This window comes from Columba livia, chromosome Z, assembly GCF_036013475.1.
Source record: "Columba livia isolate bColLiv1 breed racing homer chromosome Z, bColLiv1.pat.W.v2, whole genome shotgun sequence".
Lineage (NCBI taxonomy): Eukaryota > Metazoa > Chordata > Aves > Columbiformes > Columbidae > Columba > Columba livia.
Window position 1 is genome coordinate 4,141,989 of NC_088642.1, and position 12,187 is coordinate 4,154,175.

At 41.8% G+C, this 12,187-nt stretch overlaps 1 protein-coding gene across 11 annotated transcripts in view; it reads right to left on the reverse strand.

Moving 5' to 3' along the window:
- SETBP1 (SET binding protein 1) overlaps nt 1-12,187 on the reverse strand; it is a 266,895-nt gene that overhangs the window by 19,786 nt on the left and 234,922 nt on the right. The window lies entirely within an intron of this gene.

Below are 12,187 nucleotides of genomic sequence, written 5' to 3' on the forward strand. Positions count from 1 at the left end.
CTGTAATTTGATTCAAAAGGCTGATCTCCTGCCTGTTTCAAGCCTAAATTTGGAGTGGATTAGACTTCCTAGGAGATAGAGTCTTGAGCTTGCCTTTTGGTTTTTCTTTGGGATTGGTTTTCCCTGTACTGCTACAGGAAGAATCCCGAGTCTTCCATCTAATTCCCTTCCCTTCTCCTCTGCATATTGCCAGCATGAAAACAGAGGGAGTCTGAGTTAGGAGACTAGTGGAAGCGGCTAATATTCCAGAACAGTACAAGACAATAACCAAAGGAGGCTGTGTGTTTGTACCCAGTCTCCTCTAAACCCCCGCACTGGGACACTTCCCGGGTCCCATAGCCCTTCAGAGTCAGACTGAGATTTGAAAATGTCATAGAATCACAGAATGGTTTGGGTTGGAGGGGCCTTCAAAGCTCCCCCAGTGGCACCCCTGCCATGAGCAGGGACATTTTCACCAGCTCAGGTTGCTCAGAGCCCCGTCCAGCCTGGCCTGGGATGTCTCATCCACCTGGGATGGTTCATCCACCACCTCTCTGGCCAACCTGGGACAGGCTCTCACCACCCTCAGGGACAACAATTTTTTCCTCATGTCCAGCCTGAATCTCCCCTCCTCTAGTTTAAAACCATCAGCCCTTGTCCTGTCACAACAGGCCCTGCTGGAAGATTTGTCCCCATCATGCAAGATGCAACCAAATTCTGTCATGTCAGGAAGTGACAAGCATGTGAAATGAAGATTTCCAGTAGAACTTGGATTAAAGTTGAGGAACACGTTAGTTCTATACAGATGACAGAAATCAATAGATTTAACAATAAAAGAACTCAAGATTTAAAAAGGCTAATTGAGGGTCAAAGTCCAAGGCCTTGTGAGCAGGAATTTAAGCTAAAGGGGTTTGCTAATGGGTTCAGAGGCAAAAGCTTTTCCTGCCCAGAGCCTGAAACTTTTAGTTGAGCAGAAAGTTACAGTCTGCAGTAGTTGGAGACTGACAGAGTCAAGAGAGACAGACAGAGAACGATGGTGTTGGAGAAATGAAATTGGCCATGAAATATCTCAGAGAATGAATCATTTAATACATGGTGATGAAGAACTAAATTCTATTGCAGAGGGGGAAGGAGAAAAATTAAAATCTTTGAAAGAAATGAAATGAAAAAGAAATGTTTGAGGGCCAGGTCAAAAAGCGAGTAAAGGGCTCTTTTTAAAGGCATAAAAAGCCATTAGGTATACTGAGGGGTAGAAATAAAAAGATGTGTAGCTAGGAGCAAGGAACTACCTAGAGATGAGTAGTCATGCAGAGACGACCTGTCATAGTGGATGAGGATGTGCTCACTGGGGAGGAAGGAAACAGAAGACAGGATTTCTTTCTCAAGAACACAGCTGAGGAGAGACAGATGGGGAAATTTCGTTCTGTAAGTAATGAGAAAAGTCAAGGGTGGTGTTTTGAGTTGTTGTTTTTCTTAACAACAGGGATGATCATTTTTAAATGTGGCAGATAAGAGCTGATATCCCCTAGGCAAATGGTGTTGGGAGCAGTTCGTATTTATCACAGATGAAATGGGACACTGACAGCTTTGGTAGGAGAGTGCTGGCACAAAGCATGGGCAGAAAAGGCAAGTTGCTAGTGAAGGAAAGATGAATGAGGAACAAGGCCTAGGCTGGTGTAATGCTTGACCCATTTTTCAGGCACATCCAGTGTACAAAAAAATGATGAAATATGAGTGAAGCTAGCAAAATAATTAGCAAAAGTCTTCTACTGAAAAAAAAAACAAAACAGGACAATTTTACCATAGATATGGTAAGGCTTCATTCTCCTTGTGTATGAATTTAACAACAGACAGTGTCTGTATGATGCACAAATTCAGCCGATATTTTTTCTTTCTAAACAAAAAGCAATATTTGCTTTACACCAATTTAAGTAGTCCTCTGGTGATGTCTGTGTTTGAAAAGTAAGAGTGCCAGGGACGGTGCTTGAACTCAGCTGCCCATACTGTTACACAAAAGGAAAACAAAAGATCCAGGTGGGTACTTCCATCATCTCACTTAATCCCATAATATTTGAACTACTCCCCAGAGGGGTCCACACCTTTCTTCTCACTGCAGCTGCAAGCAAAGACAGCTATGCCACAGTGGTAAGCACTTGGGGACGGTTGGGATAAGGATGGGCTGAAAGTCACGGAGCTGATAAGAACACACAAGAGTGCAGACTTTCAACTTAGCATTCTCCCTCCTGAGCAGCCTAGTAATTTCATTTTTCTTCTTTATCTGTAACAAGCTATGACCTAGTTCATACAATAAGAAAAATTCTGAGTATGACATGCATTTGAAGTAATATCTCAGCACTCTATAGAAGTCCCCACATACCCTGCAATCTAAGAGACTGTTACAGAGGAGTTTTTATTTTTAGAAGGTTTCCTGATGGCTTTGTTTTAATATCTGAGTCCATTCCTCCTACTGTAATGCTGATTTATCACTAAAATGAGTGTTAGCTTTATCAGCATCGGAGATGAAAAATAACGCACACTGGGACTGCATGCATTGTTCTCCTCTCTCCTTTATTTCACATCAATAGATATGGGATATTTTTTTGCTTTCCATTATGAAAACCATAGTATTTGACTGCAATATGAAAACTGCTATTTATACAGGTGCACAGGTAAGATCATAAGTGTTTTTGCCAATTAACGTCAGCAATGAAGAACTTTAATAGTTATCTAGCATTATGGTATATAAGACTTTAATGGCATTATGACAAACAACTAAAATGTTTCAATGTTATCAAACATAGCACAATGTTTGGCTTTATTTCAACAACTCAGGTTTACTGTGAATGGAGAAAAAACAAATAGACAGATGTAGAATTCAAGATTTTTCCTGAAGTTTATCCTTTCTCTTGTACCCTATTAAAAAAAAAAAAAAAACAAAAACCAAAAACCAAAAAACAAAAACAACAAAACAGCAATACACCATTTCTTTCATATGAACTTTGGTGTATAATATTTGGATTTTACGTACTTTGCAAAGGAAAATTCTGAAGGAAACGCTTTATTGAGAGTGGTTTTCATTAAAATTCTTGCTGCAGACTACTTCCTACAACAGTGCAAAAAGGATGGCAGAGAGACCACATGTAATAAGGTCAGACTCCCTCTGTGGAGTGCAGGCACAAGAAGGGATCTGACTGATGAAGAAGAGGTTAAAGAGGTGAAGAGTGCAAAGTCGAATGAAATAGGCAAATAGATGGAAATAGGAGACAAAGTATAGTTTGGAAAAAAGCTGGAGGAGCGAAATCACATATTACAGACATGTGAAAAGCAGATTGACAAGAAGCAGAATAAAGACCATACTGGGAAAACCCTAAATGCTCTTAACCACTGACATTTGGAGTTATGCTGTCAACTAGAAAGCTGCACATCTCTGCCTGAGCCACACTCAGTTTCCAGAGTGCATTTCTGCACAGCTTTGGTGCAAGTCTGTCTACGGTTTTCACATTTTCTGGAAGGAAAACAGGGTATTTTAACTTCTTCCACAAATTAACTTCTCTCCCCTAAGACTTATATGCTTATTTTATAGCAACCGGCAGACAAAATACAGAAAGGCATATCAGGATAAGAATATGTTCCCTTTAACTATCCACTCTGAGATAGCATCATAATAGAGAAAACATGATTTAAGCAGAGCTTTTCTATAATCTTGATTGCCTTCCTGGGTGGCAGAGATTTATTATCTCAAAGGAAAGTTTTAACAGTGTCTGAATCTGCTGAAATTCTGACCATGTTTGAGATTTTGGTCAGGTCATCAAGTTATGGAAAAAAACAGTGACCTTCAGTAAACTACCAAGCACAGGTTTTCCAACATTTGTGTTTGAAATTAAGTTGATGAGACTTTATTTGTTCAGCACTCTCTGTCCCAGTACAGATTTACCTAAGGCTAGATCCGTATTTTGGATAATTGTTTGCAAAAGCTGGACTTGGAAGTTTTGCAGAAAAACCTCTTGGGAAGAAGTCTAAAGGGATTTTGGATGTGAAAAGGCACTCAGGCCTTGTTTTCTCCCACTAGAACAACTACCCACTAAACCAGCTCAATCAAATTCAATATTTTGAATTTTATCTTTGAAAACATATCTAAGAATTTGTACTTATATCCTTCAGATGGTGTGGTTTTGTTTTTTTTTTTTTCTTTTTTTTTCAGGGGGTTCATATCATCTAACTTTGGGTGGCCAAAACCTGGATGGCTACATGAGATGTGAATGATTAAGCTGCCATAACAGACAACAGAGATCAAATTAATAGAAGAGTGCAGTGCGTCTTTCATCTGAAGAAACGAGGTCTAGTTTAGCTCAAGATTAATTACTTTCCAGGCTCTATTGGCTAAACTTTCACTGACTATAATGAAAGCTGAGAAACCTAACTTGCATAGCTATCTTATGCTGTAGACACCCAGATCTGGGTGAGAGGATTCTTCCTCCCCCTGAAGCTCTGTGGCCAAATCACAGTCTCTCAGGTTTAAATTCCTCCTACTCACATGTGAGTGGCTCAAACGCAGACGGCGCATCCCTGGGCCAGGGGTCTCAGCTCCATACAGGCACCTGGTTGTGTTTGAAATGCTCTGAAGTATTTGAAACATCTGAGGGAGGCTGGCAGATGTGATAAAGGGCTTCAGGCAAGACCTCTGCCCTTCTGCAAGAGCAGCTGGAGGCCAGGCAGGATATCCTAGGCATCTCAAATGACAGTTGACAACTACGTGTGGGCAAACGAATCAAGCCCGGAGCCTTCATTTTTGCTTGTCCCAAAGCCTCTTGTGGGTAGGGAAATACCTCAGCATTGTAAATATCCCCTTGTCGCCAATGAAGGAGCAGCACAAACATGCCCTGTCAACTCTTCCCTGAATGGGAAGTAACACAACTGCAATACAAGGCGTCAAAGTATCCGCGCAGTAAATTTAAAGCTGTGGAAATTTCAGAGGATTCCTTAGGATGGATTTGTTACCCAAGAGGAAAATGATAAATATTTTTTTCTGTCCCATCACAAGGGTCTTTTGCTTGATATTATGAGGAATTGTGTACGTTATTTTTTTTTTCCTCCAATAAACAGAGCATAAAAAATAAAATATGAAAAAATCCAACAACCCAGCAATTCAAAATTGAAAGTGAGAGAAAAACACAGGAACTTTTGAGACTCAGTTCTGTAATTACTAGTATGTACAGAAGGAATCAATGAAATAAATAAAGTCTGGCCAATAGATACAAGAACAAGCCACCCTAAGCACATAATTTGCTTCATCTGTGTTTGAAGCTCACTCAAAGCAAAGATAGCAAAATGTCTCAGAATGATTAGACAGCTAACTGAGCTTAACATTTCCTCTTCCCTCTTGTTTATCCATTTTTCATTGTTCTTTTAGTGATGGGAAAAAATCTCTGGAAGTAAGACCGTCATGATGGCTTACACACATGTATCAGTTAAATCCAGCTCAACCTCTCAAAAAAGTCTCTAAAGGCAACCTAAGTTATCACTAGGTCCTAAGCTGGGTTTCTCCACAGGAAATTCTCTCCTCTCCACAAACATAAGAGCCATTTCATCTAGAGATGTGAATCCTCAGACATGAGGAAAAAAAAACCCTATTCATGAAGACATATCAGTAAAATATCTTCATTGATTAAGATTAATTATTTCCATGAAGAGCAAAAATGTTCAGCAACTGCTGGGCATTTCCAGGGCTTGCTGTGCTATTTCTGTAGAGCTGTGTGGCTGTTTCTCATTCCAGGAGTTAAAAAAAAGAAAAGAAAAAAAAAGCTTCTGTTTTTTTAAATGTTCTGGAACCACTTGGCATGTGACTTCTGAAGTGTTTAGCACAGTCTTACAAAAAATGTCATGAAAATTTAACAGCCTAGGCCCCAAATCTACTTGCTTGCCTTGTATCATCAGTCATCATGCTAATGAAAATACTAATGACATTTCAATTGCGCTTCAAGAGAAATGAGCTGTTTCAGCTGAACAGGAATTAGAAAAAAAAATAAATTCTTGCACCAAGAGTGTATCACTCTCCTTTTTTACTATTATTAATTACATGAAGCATTTGGTTTCAGTGAAGGCTGGCATCCCACCGTACTACTAATAGTAGACATAAAAAGTAAGAAACGGGTCACATCGACAAACAGAGAAAGGAAAAGAAGTCAATAAGAACAAGAAATAGAATGGGAAACAGAAACACTGAAGATATTTTCAAGTCACTAAGCTAATTTATTTTAGGATGTTAGATGATCAACAGAGAAGCAGACATCTCCAGAGGTCTACTCTCTCCACCTGGGCTAGATGCCTATGTTTGGGTACCCAGATTCGCCCAGATTGTCTAATTCAGACTCAGACACCAAACTTTCAGAGGCCACAGGAACCACAGGCAAAGTATCTCCCCACCACCTCACAGCAGGTCAGTGAGAGATGCAGCAGCACATTCCTGTTCCCCAAACCAATTCCCTACCACAGCCACAGTTTCGGGTTATTGCTAGGATGGGAGCATGCAGTGTATCTCCTCTGGAGCACACGGGCTGGAGAAACAGGTGGTTCATCTTCCCAGGCGGCACCACTTAGCCTGGCCTTGCATTGTCAGGAAAGCGCCCGACAGAGGCCCCCAGCAGATAAAGGTGTCAGTAGGTGGTGCTGATGACCAAGGGGTGCAAGCCCTGGTTTCACCATACCAGTGCACCTTGATCATGTGCAGCACTTGTTCTCTCCAGCAGCCTACATTTTTCCTGGAGATCATAGAGTCATAGAAACAATAGTTCAGGTTGGAAGGGACCTTCAAAGTCCAATCCGTGCCATGAGCAGGGACATCTTCACCCAGATCAGGTTGCTCGGAGCCCTGTTCAGCCTGGCCTTGAATGTTTCCAAGGATGGGACATCTACCACCTCTCTGGGCAGACCATACACATTCAACACATCATCTTCACAGACTGGCAATGTCTAGTGCAAGTTTTGTTTGTTGTATTTCCTAATTGCTGCCTTTACATTAACCCTCAACTTTTTTTGCCTTATTTTCTCTCCCTGTCCTGTTAAAGAGCAGGAGTGAAAGAGCAGCTGGGTGGGTGTTTTGCAGCTGGCCAAGGTAAATCCACTGCAGTACGGGACAGGGAATGGGTGTCCTTAGGGGCGTCTTGTGATAGAAACATGTGGGTGCCATGGTCTTACAGATGAGAAGTTGTGGCAAGAAGCTGAGACAGGCATGGGACAGCAAAAAGAGACCCTTGCTCCCAGGTATGGTCTCTGCTCCATGGCTTGGGAAAGCACCAGCAGTCAAGTAGCTGCCTGCACCAGTGGGTGAGCAGGCTTGATGACCCAAGGGATGCTTTCTGGGTCTGATCCTAAACCAAACACTTTACATTTTGGAAATTCTGGAAACTTTTTAGCAAAAAAGATGAAGTGGTGGTGGGGGGCGGGGAATACAATGCCTTACCTTAAAGAAAGAAGAAGAAGAAAAAAAACAAAAACACAACAAAAAAAGTGACCCTGAAAAGCCACGTCAGTTCCCATGTTCCAATCTGCTCTGCCATGAAACCAGAACAAATAGGCTGCGGCATGGTTTTAAGAGTCGATTATAAAACACCCCATCAGAACATAAACATCCCACACTGACAAAGTAACCTCTGTGGATCTCAGTGGGCCTGACCTGCTGCTGCCCTCTTCCTTGTATAGTCATGAATACAAATGCAAGGTGAACGCTGTCTGCCTTCTGATCTGGTGACATTTTACACTCATGTTACTGATGTCAACAACTGCATGAGGGAGCAGAGAATCAAACTCAGGATAACCACTTGCAAATAAAAAAAAAAAAAAATAGCAGAGAAGGCAGGTTTCCAAGGAGTTTAGTTACTTCAGATGTGAAGCTTACGTGGCTAAGTCGATCCCTTCTTCACTCCCACATTTACTTAGGGAAAAGCCCTGTACTTTACGTTGCACTATAATTCATCATTTGAACAGGGGCTGCCCTATCTCAACAGGAGAGCTGTTCTCTATTTCTGCCATCTCACTTTGTGAGTACTAAATCAGTGTGGAGAAATACCTCCCCAACAAAACTCTTAGAAATCTTTGAGATCAAAGCCTACAACTTTTGTCTCTGGCATGCAATGGAAGAAAAATTATGACTTGTGCCTCATTCTGTTCAAATGGTCCTTTCTATTTTTAAGCAAACAAACAAATAAAGAGCAAATGCCCTATTCCCACCTGACATTAGTGCAATGTTATGTTGGAGGCTTTAAAGGCGTAAAAGTCAAACCATTCAAAATGATGGGTCCCGTAGCAAATGTAACATGGTCCCAAGGGTACCTACGTAGTGTATGGTATTGCTGCACATGGTATTAACTTTTATGCCTTTGTCTATATATGCAATGTGGCTCATTTACAGTTGCTCTGGGAACCACTATGTTTACATAAATTTTAATTTCCTGTCTTTTGTTTGTTCTCTTTATCATCTTTCTAAAAAAAAAAAAATTTCCTTGCGAATTTAGTGCTCAAACAATTATCTGCAGATGGAGGCACAGGAGAATTTACATCCTCTGATTTTTCCATGTGGCCCTGGCAATATGCCTCCACTTTGGTTTGGACCCATTATAATCTGCAGAGTTCCAGCAGTGGCACCATATTTCTTCTAGAGCAGGCCTGTTCCCAGGAGTTGTGGCAATTTTGGTCCATTGTCTCCTGAGATCTGGCTGCTGAGTTGTTATGAGACATATTCACTATATCATAACTCGTTTTCTTGTTTTTGTTTTCCTTTTAAATATACACAGCTTGTGAATGGAGTGAATCTGGTGGTTGTCTTCGTATAGCCACACCCGAGTTATATGCCTTCAGATTTTGGTGCAAAACCTCTTTGCCACCTGCTCTAATAACTAAAACAAGGTGTTTCCAGCTGCTTGAGATACATCTTTTGTTCAAGCTTGCAAAACTAGTGCCTCATTCAGTAGAGATCTTACGGCACCTTGTTACAAAACATTACAATAAAAGATTGAAGCCTTAGAGATGTCACTTGTACACAATAAAAAAACCCATGATGATCCAGCTACAGATTAATGCAGTGATCTTCATGAACTGGTAATTAAAATTCAGCATTGACAGGACCAAGCCTCGTTACTATTTTTTTTAGGGAAACAAAGAGTAACAGATAAAGCCAAATTATAATAGGTTGGTGCAGCAAATCCAAGAAAAAGTATGGCAGTTCTCAGCAGCTGTGATAGAAATCCTTCCTCTTCTTGAATAATAAAGGTTTTTGCTAATTTTAACCAGAGCTGAATCTGAGAAACCTGCAGTCGCGTGTGACTCAGAGAGCCTCAAGGGAATGGGAGGTGGGGGCAGATATGTGTGTGTGTATGTCTGTGAGTATAATCTAACAGTGCCCAGAGCTTTTGAGATCCGGGACCACTTCAATCGCACAGGCCAGATTCATTAAAAACCCTGGCTACATTCCAGCAGTTAAAATTGAAGCAGCGTATTTATTGCATTCTGCTCAAATAAATCTGAGAATGTGTGAATCATATCCCTGGGAGAGATGGGGAGAAGAAGTAAACAGTCTCGGGCTCACACTTAGGAGAGGGGTACGAGGAAGAACAAAGATGCGGGAGGGTCATCGTCACAGGGTGCTGTGGGATGCCTGTCGAGTTGAAGCGCTTGGGAGGCTGAGGGCTCAGCCGCCATTTTCTCCTCTGCTGCTATTCTGGCCTCAGATCGTCTGTTTAGTTTTCCCTATTTTATTTATACCCATGCACACACAGAGACAGGCATACATTTTAAAGAGCTTCTTAGCTTATGCAACTCCGCTCTGCGGTTCTCTGTGGTTTTCCAGATGCTGCTCATGACGCTGGCACCTCACCCCAATTGCAGCTGCATTCAGCTGGGATTCAATTACAGCCTGTCTTGCAAAGGCAGATTGGTTTTTCAAAGATAACATATTTTGGGGAGGAATTTTTTTTTTCCCCATCTCAAAAAGCAATTTTTATTAAGGAAGCAGAGGCATGACTTGCAGCTTGATCTTGGCAGGTGCTGAATGCCTGCAGACTGGTCCTTAGCACCCTCAATATTGTTTTACTTCAGCACTTTCTTAGAGCGCACACAGCACCCCACGGGGCTCAATTCTGTGAGATTAAAGTGCTGGCAGAGCAGACTCCAAGCCTGCTGTTCCCGTGGGGAAACTGTCAGAAGCGGTTTGTTGATAACCAGTTTTCTCACGACTGATTTTGCAAACAGTAATCAGCTTGAAATTAGAAAACCTAATCATTGGGGGTTTTTTGACAGTTATTTTTTTCCCCCTAGAAAATATTGGGAGAGGAGGGTAGATGTGTGTTACGAAACCACTAAGTGATTGAATAGTCCTCCAATGCTATCTCCACACCCTGGACATTTTTTCATCCTTGGGCAACGTGTAGCTCTCCCAGAGGTGATGTTGCGCAGAGAGAAGTCCCATGGCTTGGCTGGGTGGGATGCAGGCAGCACAGGAGGTGACAGGGAGATTGCTGTCCATCCCCAGTGCTAGATGTGTCTGCATAACAGGCGGGATGGGAGAAAAAGGACAAGTTTACAGGGCTATGAAAGACTCTGAGACTGGTGCTTGGATTAAGAGCAGGCTCCATGAGCACAAGGTCTGGCGGGATGACAGGTTTTAAGCTTCCAGTCCTTGTTTTCACTTAACCATGTTTTCCTACCCAACTATTGGTTGTGCTAATGAAGGCAAATTAACAATGTTATTTCTTCCGCCCAGCTTTGGGTGGTGCTCAGAGAGGCTGAACACAGTACTAAGGCTCAGGACACAGACATTGCTGCTTCAGGAAAGTCACACATCACCTGTTCCTGGTATCAGGCAACAAAATAAGCAGCCTGACTTCTGGAGATACTGTTTGCCTATCATGTCTGGTGAAATCCTTGGTAGCAGCCAATAGCAGGGACCTTGGCAACCCAGGTGGTAAAATGTGTGCCTAATATTGTACAGTCACTTTGGTAAGTGCTGCTGTACACTCTCCTGCCTTAGTTTCCCTTATCTGTAATAGCAGCAGAATACTTTTTGTCTCAGCTATGGGGCTGGCAAAAATAATAAGTAATATGAAGGTGAACAGAAAATTGCTTGTTGTAGAGAAGAAACGGTGCTTATTAAGTGAAAGCATGCTGAGGCTCTTTTTTGATTGGACAGGGACACAATAGTAGCCGTATTTATTACTTTTGTACAGATCTAGTTTTCCTCAGTCCTTCTGGATGTGATTTATTTGCATGCCACTAAATCCAACTGCACTTCCCAGAGGCTTACTGAAGTCTGATAGTTGCAGAGGAAGCATCTTTAACATAAAGGAAGAGAACACACCTAGGAAATAGAACTATACATCTTTGACGGAGGAATTTCTTCTAATTAATACAGATCAAATAGGCAAGGCAGACACAGCAGCAAGGAGAGCAGTGCAGGCATGATACTGTAACAGAGACCCTAGGTATGTGTCCTCCCTGTGCTTCTGAAGGGCTGATAAAGCACTGTATTTGCATTTTTACAGGTGTCTCTCTGCCTTTTTATTGTGTTTAGCTGCAGTGGGAAAGCTTGCAGGGTCCACTAAGAAGCCACACTGCATTGAAGAGATGCAGGAGTGTCTTGCAGCTGAGACCAGCTCAGCACAGCTTCTCTCAGCCCACCCTGGAAGCCCCTTCTGCTGATGAGTCCCATGGCCCCAGGTGCCAGATGAGAGATAGAGCTGGGATTTTTTCTTTGCAAAACTTCACTGTTTGGGTTTTGGTTTCAGGAAAGAGCACCCAGTGGTGGTCCAGATAGAACTCCCATTTAATATTAATCCTAGAGTTTAATAATAGCTTTGCATGTGTCTCACGGTGTCTTTTGCTTAAGCAGTGCAGAACGTTCGTATGTATTAACAAATGTGTCTACCCAGAACTACCAAAAGTGAGAAAGATGATCCTTATTTCTAGTGAGTGAAGCTAAGCAATGCCATTGATTTTATGTCATTATTTCTCTTGAGTTTTAGTGTGGAGGCACACTCTGTCTCCAAAGGCAGACTTCCTGTGTTATACAAGTAGTGTCTAAATGAGCATTTGAAATAAAGACAGAGATTTTAAATTCCCAAAAATATCTTTGCTTTTCTAACTAGTGAATCTGAACACATGAAGAGTAACCAAAGTTTCTTTCATTTTGTCTTAGAGGAGCAGCCCCATCATAGCAGGG